The following is a 9,613-nucleotide window of genomic DNA, read 5'->3' as shown; positions in this document are numbered from 1 at the left end:
CCTTGGTTGGTGGTTGAGACCCTGGGAGCTCTGAGGGTACTAGTTAGTTCATATTGTTCTTCGTCCTAGGATGACATTTTCTAGTTCCACCCATTTGCCTGTAAATTTTGCGATGTCATTCTTTTTTTTATAGCTGAGTAGTATTTTATTGTGTAAATGAACCACATGTTCTTTATCCATTCTTCAGTTGAGGGACATCTGGATCATTTCCAGTTTTTGGCTATTATGAATAAAGCTGCTATGAACATAGTGGAGCAGTTGGTACTGTGAAGCATCTTTTGAGTATGTGTCCAGGAGTGGAATAGCTGGGTCTTGAGGTAGAACTATTCCAAGTTTTCTGAGAATTTGCCAGATGAGTATAGACATGAATATCTAGGAGAAAGTTTGACAACATGACCATTTAATGAAGTGGCAGTAGGTTCCCCTCTAGGTCCTCTTACATCCCTAGCCATGGACACTTGATCAGATTTACAGAATCAACATAAGTTCTCTCTTGTTAATGGGCTTTAAATCCAGTTAGAAAGGGGTTGGATAGCTGTTGTACCAGTGACACATCTTGCCTGGGTGGCCATTATTGTAGCTTGCAGGATTAACAGCTGGGTAAGACCATTTATGACTATTCCCCCAATAGCCAGCGTAATTTATCTTATACTATAATGGTTAGTCAGTGTAGAGGAAGCTTCTAGCTCAGCTCTTGCTTGACTTCTCTATATCCTGTGACCAAAGCATATGATTGATTGCTTTCAGCAACTGGGTCTTCCCATAGAATCCTGGTGGGCAACCAGGTCCAATAGCAATAGTCCATATTTGGGGGCAGAGGAACCTCTGGAGCTTCACAGACCAACAACTTGTAGGGAAGTCCTCCATACTTGGCGCCAGGACTTTGATTTAATAATCAATAGCTTCTTGGTGGCACAATATCCTTCTATTGAGATTACCTCCACTCAAATTATTTTTCATTCAGATTATAATGTTAAACAAGCTTATGAAATTGTAGGGTTCCATATGGCCTTTTCATTATTATTGGTTTTTGTTAACCCATCTCCTCATCTTCCATATCTTCCTACCCTTTTCCCAATTAGACCTTTTTACACCTAGTATTACCCTCCAGTATTGTTATCCCTTACTTTCATGTCCAATGTGTTCTACTATCCCCCTTTCCTCCTTCTAATAGATCTTTTCTATCCTTTTCACCTTTACTATCAATCATTATTATGCACACTACTCTAAAAGATTATAACTAGGCTATAAGGGAGATCATGCAGGGCTTGTATTTCTGGGCTTAGATCAACTCACTCAGTACAGTATTTTGCAGATCCATTCATGTTCCTACAAATTTCACAATTTTACTCTGTTTTTGCTGCTGAAAATCCCATTGTGTATAGCTACCATATTGTCTTCATCAACTGATGAATACCTAGCCTGGTTCTGTCTCTTTGTTATTGTGAATACATCCATAATGAGCATGAATGTATAAGTATCTCTGTTGCAGGTTATAATCTCCTTTGGGTATATGCCCAGGAGTGGCAAAGCTGGGTCACACAGCAGTTTTATTTTTAGCTTTTGAGAAACCTCCACACTGATTTTCATAGTGGCTGTACCAGTTTACACTCCCACCAATAGTGAAGAAATGTTCCCATTTTCTGACATCCTTGCCAGCATCTGTAGTCATTTTGTTATAATTGCCATTATAATTGAAGCAAAATGACATTTCAAAGTCACTTCAATTTGTATTTCTGTAATGACTAAGGATGTTGAACATTTAAAAACATATTTATTAGGCATTTGTTTTTCTCCTTTTGAGAAATTTCTGTTCGTAACAGTTACATAGAGGATTTTTAAAATATTTTATTTATTCTTTGTAACTTTTACATATGTATACAATGCATTTTGATTTTATTTACCCCAATACAATACTCTACCTCTCGTAGGACACAGCAACTGTCTCCCTCTAGACTTTATGCCATTAAAAATTAGTATTAATAATTTTTATCTGAGCCCAGTTAGCACTGACCAGTTAGCACATGGTTAAGGTTATGGTCAGTAGATCATGGACAATCTACCATTAGCCATATCCATAAAACAAAGCGATATCCTCTTATGCTGCAGTCATTAACTCTCAGTAGCTTCTCAGACAGGGGAGGGGAGCTCCTCCATTGTCCATGTTGGATTTCTGACTTGCATGGTCTTGTTTAGGCAGCTACAGCAGCATTCACCAATGCAACCATCATGTACTATCTATCCAGAAGACAGCATTTCCCAGCTCTCTTCCTCAGCCTTTGGCTCTTCCATTTGTTCTGTCCGTTATTTTATGAAATTTTCCTGAGCCTTTCTTTGGGGGAGGTTGATACAGGTAGCCCATTTATGACTAAGTACTCACAGTCACTGATTCTCAGAACTTTGACCAGGCTATGTGTCTTTGTTCTAACCTTTACCCACTGCTAAAGGAAATGTACCTACAAAGACTGAAAACAGAACAAGTCTGTCATTAGACATTTATTAGACAGAAAATGTTGGAATTTAATGATACCAAATAAACAAGTGAACCTACTAGACACCTACAGAATATGCCTTCCAAACACTACAAGCCCATGGAACTTTCACCAAAATAGATCATATATTAGGACACAAAGTAAGTCTCAACAAGTACAGTATTCTATCTAGAGTCACTATTTTTTGTATTGTAGTTAATCTATGAACTTATATATAGTAGCATTATTTTATAAAATTGGGTGAGCCTGTGTTTGAGCCTAATTTCTTCTTGAGGGACTGTTCTTTGATCAATACAAAGTGACCCTCTTTATTTCTTCTCACAAGATTTGCTTTGAAGTCTGTTTTGTTAGATATTAGAATAACAATGTCTGCTTGTGATGTTTTATGTTTCAACAAATTTTAGAATTATTTTCTCTATTTCTATGAGAATGAAAAATGCCATTGGAATTTTGATAGATATTATGCTGATTGTAGATCACTTAAGGGGGATATGGGCATTTTAGTGATATTAATTATGCCCATTCATAAAATGTCATTTTGGTTTATTTATTCTTTCACAACTGTTTAATAGTTTTCTGTGTATATCTTTCATCTCATCAGTCAATTTATTCCCATATATTGTTTTGTTTTTAAACAAACAGCCAGCTTCCAAGAGAGGATAGCCCAGTCAAACAGGAAAAAACAAGCTCCAATAAGACAAAGCAAAAGCCCTCATATCAAAGCTGGATAAGGCAATCTATTGTTTCTAGTAGTCTTGTACATAAGATTCAAATGGTTTGTTGTTTTGTACAGGGATTCAATTGGTTTCTGAACTCTGATTTTGTATTTTGGAACTTTTATGAATTAATTTTCACTGTTTATATTTTGGTGGGGGTTTATATGATCATGTCATATGTAAAAAGAGATTTTTTTTTCTTTTCTGCGCTAGAAACCAATTATTTCTTCTAGGTACAAATTTGCTCTGTATGGGATTTTCAACACAATGTTGAATGGAAATGGAAATAATTAAAGTTTTTGCCTTGTTCCTGCTGTTAAAGAAAAAAGTTTTAAAATATCACCTTTCTCCATTGACTATAACAAAAGACATAAGCTTGCCATATGCACTCTACATTGTTTGTTTTGGATGTATATAATTATATATATATATATAAAATTTTCTCTCTCTCCATCTCTTCCTCTCTGCTCTGTGGTATGTGTGTGTGTGTATGTGTATGTGTGTGTCTTTGAAGATTCTTTCATTTACATTCATTTGAGATAGCAACATCTAACTTTCTTCTTGCTTCCTTGTCTCATTTTCATATCAAGGCAAGATATAGGCCTTTTCAAATGAATGTGGAAATGTTCACCCTACATGGAAGAGTCCGAGAAGACTTGGCCGTTTCTAAATACTTGTTTGAATTCATTAGTTACTAGGACTGCAAGAATTTTTTTTTATTGGGGTGGGGTATGGGTTGGGGGACACAGGAAGGGTTTTGATTACTGATTCAACCTTCTTACTAATTATTGCTCTATTAAGGCTCATTTCTTCAGGATTGTGTCTTGGTGTATAGGATGTTTCCTAAAATATATCAGTCCCTTTTAGGTTTTCCAATTTACTGCTACATTGTTGTTCATAAAATTAATCTAATGATCCTTTGTACTCCTGAATTATCAGTTATAATGATCTATATCTTTTAAAATTTATTGATTTAAATATTATATATATATATATATATATATTTTCTAGATCAGCAATTCTAAAAACAAATTCTCAGTTAGATTGTATTTTTTCCTAGGCTCTACTTTATTTATTTCTGATCTGTTCTGTATGATCTTCTGTATGATCTTCTTTTGTCTCCCATCTTTGTCTTCTTTTGTTCCCTAGGTCTTTGAGGTATAAATTAAAGACATTTGACATATTTTTTTTCATAATATTTATTTATACAAACTTTGTTCTTAGAACTGCTTTTGTTTTAGCCGATAAATTTTAGAATGTTGTCTTTAAAGTTTTAATCGTTTCAAGATATTTTATCTGCATTTTGATTTCTTCTTTTATCCATTGGTCCAAATAGAAATGTGGTTTTAATTTCCACCTATTTGTCAAATTTTCAATTTTCTTTCTGTTATTTTTCAGCTTTACTTATTGTGGTTTTGGACAATGCTTGGTAAGATTTTAATCTTGTGAATTCTTCAAGACTTATTATATGAACTATTATTCTCTGTCCTGAAGAATGGTCTATATGACCTTGATAAGAATGTGTCCTCTGGTATTATGGGATAGACTGTTTTGCATATATATGTTAGGTCTATTTAGTTTATAATGCTGTGTATGTATATGCTTTTCTTACTAATATTCTGTCTGAATTATCTACCCAGTTTTTAAAGTGGGCTGTCAAATTCTCCCACCATGACCATATATCTGTTTTATTTCCCTTGGTCATGAGTAATATTTACTTTATTTAGATGTTCCAATGTACTTTCCATATATATCTGTAATTTTTATATCATCTTGATGAATTGAATCCTTCATTATTTTATGATGACTTACTTGGTCTCTTGTGACTTGTGTAGATTTTATTTTATCTGTTTTAAGTCTATCCCCTGCTCCATTTTGGGGGCATGTGACTTTTATGAAATAACATCTTTTCATGCTTAGTTTTTAGTTTGTGTCAGACCTCAAAGCTAAAGAAAGCACCACAGAATTGATTGGGCTTTGGCTTTTATTAAGTCTATCACTGTTTTTGATGGGGATATTCAAGTCATATACATTCTTATTAATTACTGGAGGGTAATAACTTGCTACTTTGTTTTTCTTTTCTGATTGTTTTAAAAAAACATTTGTTTCTTTTTTCCTGCCTTGTTTTCTTTCTTTGATTTGACAGTTTTTATTAGCACTTGACTTGGATTCTTTTTCTAAAAAATATTTCACTTCCAACATCATATATTACCTTTTCCTCACATTTTAGGTTGTTTTTTATTATCATTTGTTTTTTAAATATTATGTATCAAATTAATGTTATTTTGTTATTTTAGTTCAGTTTCTTTTTTACTTTTATAAAAATTTGAATAGATTTAATCCAACTATCATGATTTGGGAAGATTTTGAATTAAAGTATATACTTATCTTTACTAATAAGGTTTTTTCATTTTTATTTGATTATTAATATCTGTTCCTTTCAATTTAGGGACCTCCTTTTAGTATCTCTAGTAAGGCAGCTTAGGTGATAAAGTTTTCTAAGCTTTTGTGTGTTTCTGTTTTTTTCCCTTTTCACCTTTTATTGAAAATAGATTTCTCTCTCTCTCTCTCTCTCTCTCTCTCTCTCTCTCTCTCCCTCCCTCTCTCTCCCTCTCTCCCTCCGTGTACACACACACACACACACACACACACACAGAGAGAGAGGCAATATATCCTGATTACAAATTACCCTCTCTCTATTTCTCCCAGTACTTCCCCACCTCCCCTCTTACTCAGATCCATTCCTTTTTGGTCTTTCAATAGAAAACAAAAAGCTTTCTAAGGGATAATAATAAAATAAGATAAGGTGAGATAAAACAAAAACTAATGCGTTAGTATTGAACAAAACAAAGAGCCAAAGAGGAGGCACAAGAAACAGAGACCCACTTGTTAACTCTGTTGAATTAATTATTTTAATTAATAAATCCCTGTGGCAGGTTCACTACCTGTATCAATGGTTTATGTTCCTGAATGCAAGACACACACAGCCTTTATATTTTAATATGCCTTAATCCACTCAATAGCTGGGCCACTGTCTGATCTCTAGGCAGTTACTCAATCTCCCGCTGATATTCCTGAGCTATTACTAACTAAATTCTACATTCTATCTTGGCTGCCCTGGACCCAGAGGGTGGCCCAGTTGGTCTGTGCTCTGGGCTGCTCTCCCCAGGCTCCTTCACAGGGAGGCCATGCCTCTCTGTCCTGTACTCTTCTCAGGCATGGCATCTCTCTCCTCTTCCACACTCTCCAGGCATCATCCTTTTCCCAGTCCTAAGCCCAGGAAATCTCATCTTACCTCTGTCTGCCCTTCCCAGCTATTAGTTGTTGGACTCTTTATTTACTAATCAGAACCAACTGGGGGCAGGTTTCCAGAAGCTCCATGCAGACAGGGTTTCAGGCACCCAAATTAACATTAGAATACAAGCAGCATATTAAACTGGAAGCCATACTATGTTTCCAAGGGACCTGATACAGACCTGTGCAGGCCCTGCACATACTGATTCAGTCACTGTGAGTTCATATGTGTTTGGATCCTGTTGATTTAATGGACCTTGTTTTCTTTGTGCCCTCCATTCCATCTAGCTCTTATACTCTTCCCATCTCCTCTTCTGCAGGCTTCCCTGATCCCTGAGGGGAGAGATTTGATTGGAGACATCTTATTTAGGGCTGGTGTTCCAAGGTTTCTTACTTTCTGTCTAGTGTCTGGCTGTGGATCTCTGAGTTTGTTACCATCTGCTACAAGATGAAACTTCTCTGATGATGACTGAGAAAGGCACTGCTCTATGGATGAGTGTAGCAGAATGACATTAGATGCTATTTTATTGCTATGGTTTTTGTTTTTAAACAGTAGTATTTTGTTTTACTCTGGGTCCTTGAGCTATCTATTCTCAGGTTCTTGACCACCCAAATAATGTCAGGTATGGATGGGTACCATCTTGTGGAGTATTCTGTAAGTCAATTATATAATATTGGTTGGTTACTCCCACAAGCTTTGTGCCACTAGGATATTAGAGTATCTTGCAGTCAGGACACCATTGTAGATCAAAGCATTTGTGGCTAGGGTGGTATTTACATTCCTCCTCTGGTAGCATACAGAGTCCCTTCCTGTACAAAAGATGCTAGATCATAAGGGTGAAAGCTCTTTGTAGGTACCAGCTCAACTTCTCCATGTTCAATGAGCTATGTAGGTATTGTCTTCAGCAACAGGACCTTGCTGTCAGTTTGTGGAGAGTAAGCTATAGTCTTGGTGATAGCCTAAATTGTTTGGGGGTTCCCATGGGATCCTTTTGGCCAACAACTCAAGCAGATGTAACCCAATCCTAGGACTGGAAGCTTCATTTGATGGTTTTGTTGCCCCCATCATTTGACAATTTCAGTTAGGTCACCTTCATCCATGTACATGTCTTAGGAAACTTCTACCTTTCCATTCTATTTATCCCTCATATGAACTTAAGGAGACCTTTATTATCTATAGAATTCCTAACTGTTGTCTTTTTTCTTTTAGTACTTTTCCCTACGTGCTGGTATGTAAGGCTTTATGGAGAAACCCTGTTAGAATTTTATAGGGACCTTCTTGTATGTAATGTGTCTCTGTCCTTTTATTTATCTCAGAACTTTTAAAACTTGACAATTTAATCATGACCTTCTTCATTGTTGAGCTATTTATGTTTGACATGTATAGAAATATATGAGATCTGGTTGGCATTTCTTTTCTCAAATTCAGGAAGCTTTTATTTACTGTTTCTTTAAGTAGAATTTATTTCTTTTTTCTTTTTTCTCTCATTCTCCCAGACTTCTATAATGTATATAGTGCTGTACTACACAGCTCTTTATAAATACAGTTCTTTTTTCAAGCTTCCTTTTTCTTCTCTGTTTTACTCTAATTGAATAATTTTAAATCGTCTCTGAATCTATGGGTTCTTTAATTTGCTTGATACAGTGTGTTTTATGCATGCTAATGAATTTTACTTCAGTGGTTACTTATTTAGTGTCAAGATTTCTGATTTTTTAAATAATCGTTTTTATTTCTTTGTTAAGCTTTTCATTTTGCCTGTGTGTTATCTTTCTAATTTTGCTTAGTCCTGAATCTGAAATTCACTAAATTTCTGAAAAGAAGTATTCTGAATTATTTGCCAATCACTTCATAAATTTCTATTTCCTTACAGCTGCATGCTAGAACATTACTTTCCTTTGGTAGTGTCTTACTGTGAAGAGACACCATACCATGACCATAGCAACTTTCAGAAAAGAAAACATTTAATTGGGAAATCAACCAAGTGGAGGCTTAGTCTATTATTGTCATGGTGGGAACATATTGGCATGCAGGCAGACATGGTGCTGCAGAAATAGTTGAGAGATTTAAATCCAGATCTGCAAGCAGCAGGAAGAGAATAACTCACTGAGGCTGACTTCTGTCCTTGAAACTGGAAGGACATATTCTGCCAGTGACATACTTCTTCTAACAAAGCCACATCTCCTAGTCCTTTCAAATAGTACCAGTGCTTGGTACTATGGTAATTAAGCATTCAAATCTATGAGCCTATGAGAACATTCTTTTTTCAAACCAACACAGGTGGTATTATGTGTCCCTAATTCTTCACAATCCCTGTGTTGGTAGTTGTCCTTGTGCCGTAGTCATGAATTGTTCTAACCTTTACAAGTTTTCTATGGCTACTAAAACCTTTATCATGTAGTCCATCTTAGAGTTCTGGGAAAACAGCGTTCAACATTTGCTGGCAAATGGAACTTGCTAATAGGGTCCTTTTCCAATTTTGGTTAACTTCCCATGTGTTGAGGTTCAGTGGGTCTTTTAGCTTACCGATGGCTAGTTCTTGGAGTGGAACCTCTAGTTGGGCTCTAAGGTCATCAGGGGCCATTTGGCTGATTTCCTGTGGTTGTGTGAAAGTGTAGACTGCTTCCTGGTTGGAAGGTGTAGCTGATTTGACTTCCCATCTACACAAGGTTTCACACTGGGTTTTATGATTATCAAGACATTGAGCTGTGTTTTGTAGACAGAAGAAGGTGCTTGCTGGCTAGTTTGCAGGGCCAGTGAGGGCCACTGTCTGAGCTCCAAAACCCATGTTGTCTCCATGGTCAGGTGGCACCACTAACTGAACTGCATGATCAGAAAGGGTTGAAGTAAAGATTGTAAAAGTGGGTGAGTTTTTAGGCTGTATTCTATTGTCAAGTGAGCACAGAGGTTAGCTTCATGTTTAGATCAGAATTTGAAGGAGGCACAACTACTTAGTGCTTGTGCTTCTTTGCCAACTAGAGCCATTGGTTTGGTCCTCAAGGTAAGAGAAACTGCAGGCTGAGTCCTCTGATTAGATGAGGTCTCCACCAGACACAATTTATCCACCAGGATTCACATACTGATCTCCTTAAGCTTTTTGTATTTCTATTTCA

General features: G+C 36.2%; 1 pseudogene; it reads right to left on the bottom strand.

The window, feature by feature from the left end:
* Nucleotides 1-9,084, bottom strand: part of LOC116096214 — a 22,798-nt pseudogene extending 13,714 nt beyond the window's left edge.
* Nucleotides 9,085-9,613: the final 529 nt, after the last annotated feature.

This window comes from Mastomys coucha, chromosome X, assembly GCF_008632895.1.
Source record: "Mastomys coucha isolate ucsf_1 chromosome X, UCSF_Mcou_1, whole genome shotgun sequence".
Taxonomy (NCBI): domain Eukaryota; kingdom Metazoa; phylum Chordata; class Mammalia; order Rodentia; family Muridae; genus Mastomys; species Mastomys coucha.
This window is presented reverse-complemented; position numbering and strand designations above follow the sequence as displayed.